At 41.2% G+C, this 2,500-nt stretch overlaps 3 non-coding genes across 3 annotated transcripts; all 3 read left to right on the top strand.

Annotated features, from left to right (window-relative positions):
* Nucleotides 1-638: 638 nt before the first annotated feature.
* Nucleotides 639-711, top strand: trnar-ccu (transfer RNA arginine (anticodon CCU)). Its single transcript has one exon. It is a non-coding gene; the product is annotated as a tRNA-Arg (tRNA).
* Nucleotides 712-718: 7 nt separating this feature from the next.
* Nucleotides 719-790, top strand: trnam-cau (transfer RNA methionine (anticodon CAU)). Its single transcript has one exon. It is a non-coding gene; the product is annotated as a tRNA-Met (tRNA).
* An 829-nt stretch (nt 791-1,619) lies between these two features.
* Nucleotides 1,620-1,692, top strand: trnar-ccu (transfer RNA arginine (anticodon CCU)). The gene has a single exon. It is a non-coding gene; the product is annotated as a tRNA-Arg (tRNA).
* The last annotated feature ends 808 nt before the right edge of the window (nt 1,693-2,500 follow it).

Raw genomic sequence — 2,500 nt, 5'->3', positions numbered from 1 at the left:
ACTTTCTCCAATCTTCTCTGTACTCACACCCTGAGCAGAGGAGACTCATATTTAGACAGCGCTGGTCTTACTTTCAAGACATCTCATGCCAAAGCCAAGATCTGATGGTTTCACTTTCAATACATTCAAGTGAAAACATATATGGGTTTTGGACAGTGGAAATCTACAACTCTAATGACATATATGACATTATGGGGACATCGGATGCATGAAAAATGTTTTTTTCTTAGCATAAAAATAACGTTATCCCAAAGAGTAACCAGTCTTTGGCCATCCTATCTGTAATATATTTCACATCAGTGAAACATCATGTTTGTGCCAAAATAACAAACATGTATTGATGCATCCCATGTCTCCTTGATCTCATATCTGTCTTTAGAGTTGTAAAATTTCAAGTGTCCAAAACCCACATATTTTTTGACTGTAATATATTGGAAGTGGGATGGTCAGATCTCAGCTTTGGAACAACATAGGAGGATTTGACAAGCACACCTGCCTATGTCTGAGTCTCCCTTACGCAGGGTATGAGTTTGGAGAGGATTGGAGAAAGTCAAAAATTTCACCCAAACATTTTCCAAAGGTGACCGGTGAATGCAAAGGCAAGCTAGGCAAGGAGAATATATGGAGTTTTTTTCTGAGCCCCAGTGGCCTAATGGATAAGGCACTGGCCTCCTAAGCCAGGGATTGTGGGTTCGAGTCCCATCTGGGGTGTACTGCTAGCAGAGTGGCGCAGCGGAAGCGTGCTGGGCCCATAACCCAGAGGTCGATGGATCGAAACCATCCTCTGCTAAAGATGAAGACACCCAACAATCTTTGGGGTTTCATTTTCAGACAAAAGGAGGCCAAGCTCTCTTGCTAGGATGTTCTCTCTCACATCAGTGAAAAGATAAGTCTAACCAATGCTATCTTTACATGAGGGGGCACCCAGATTTGAACTGGGGACCTCTTTTGATCTGCAGTCATTTTTGAGCAAAACTTTTGACTTTCTCCAATCTTCTCTGTACTCACACCCTGAGCAGAGGAGACTCATATTTAGACAGCGCTGGTCTTACTTTCAAGACATCTCATGCCAAAGCCAAGATCTGATGGTTTCACTTTCAATACATTCAAGTGAAAACATATATGGGTTTTGGACAGTGGAAATCTACAACTCTAATGACATATATGACATTATGGGGACATCGGATGCATGAAAAATGTTTTTTTCTTAGCATAAAAATAACGTTATCCCAAAGAGTAACCAGTCTTTGGCCATCCTATCTGTAATATATTTCACATCAGTGAAACATCATGTTTGTGCCAAAATAACAAACATGTATTGATGCATCCCATGTCTCCTTGATCTCATATCTGTCTTTAGAGTTGTAAAATTTCAAGTGTCCAAAACCCACATATTTTTTGACTGTAATATATTGGAAGTGGGATGGTCAGATCTCAGCTTTGGAACAACATAGGAGGATTTGACAAGCACACCTGCCTATGTCTGAGTCTCCCTTACGCAGGGTATGAGTTTGGAGAGGATTGGAGAAAGTCAAAAATTTCACCCAAAAATCTTCCAAAGGTGACCGGTGAATGCAAAGGCAAGCTAGGCAAGGAGAATATATGGAGCTTTTTTCTGAGCCCCAGTGGCCTAATGGATAAGGCACTGGCCTCCTAAGCCAGGGATTGTGGGTTCGAGTCCCATCTGGGGTGTACTGCTAGCAGAGTGGCGTAGCGGAAGCGTGCTGGGCCCATAACCCAGAGGTCAATGGATCGAAACCATCCTCTGCTAAAGATGAAGACACCCAACAATCTTTGAGGTTTCATTTTCAGACACTAGGCAGCAAAAAGAGGCCAAGCTCTCTTGCTAGGATGTTCTCTCTCACATCAGTGAAAAGATAAGTCTAACCAATGCTATCTTTACATGAGGGGGCACCCAGATTTGAACTGGGGACCTCTTTTGATCTGCAGTCATTTTTGAGCAAAACTTTTGACTTTCTCCAATCTTCTCTGTACTCACACCCTGAGCAGAGGAGACTCATATTTAGACAGCGCTGGTCTTACTTTCAAGACATCTCATGCCAAAGCCAAGATCTGATGGTTTCACTTTCAATACATTCAAGTGAAAACATATATGGGTTTTGGACAGTGGAAATCTACAACTCTAATGACATATATGATATTATGTGGACATCGGATGCATGAAAAATGTTTTTTTCTTAGCATAAAAATAACGTTATCCCAAAGAGTAACCAGTCTTTGGCCATCCTATCTGTAATATATTTCACATTAGTGAAACATCATGTTTGTGTCAAAAAAAAAACAATTATTGATGCATCCCATGTCTCCTTGATCTCATATCTGTCTTTAGAGTTGTAAAATTTCAAGTGTCCAAAACCCACATATATTTTGACTGTAATATATTGGAAGTGGGATGGTCAGATCTCAGCTTTGGAACAACATAGGAGGATTTGACAAGCACACCTGCCTATGTCTGAGTCTCCCTTACGCAGGGTATGAG

Source organism: Hoplias malabaricus, chromosome 1 (assembly GCF_029633855.1).
Source record: "Hoplias malabaricus isolate fHopMal1 chromosome 1, fHopMal1.hap1, whole genome shotgun sequence".
In the NCBI taxonomy this organism is placed as follows: domain Eukaryota; kingdom Metazoa; phylum Chordata; class Actinopteri; order Characiformes; family Erythrinidae; genus Hoplias; species Hoplias malabaricus.
Note: the sequence above shows the minus strand (reverse complement) of the source record. Positions and strands in the feature narration are given on the sequence as shown.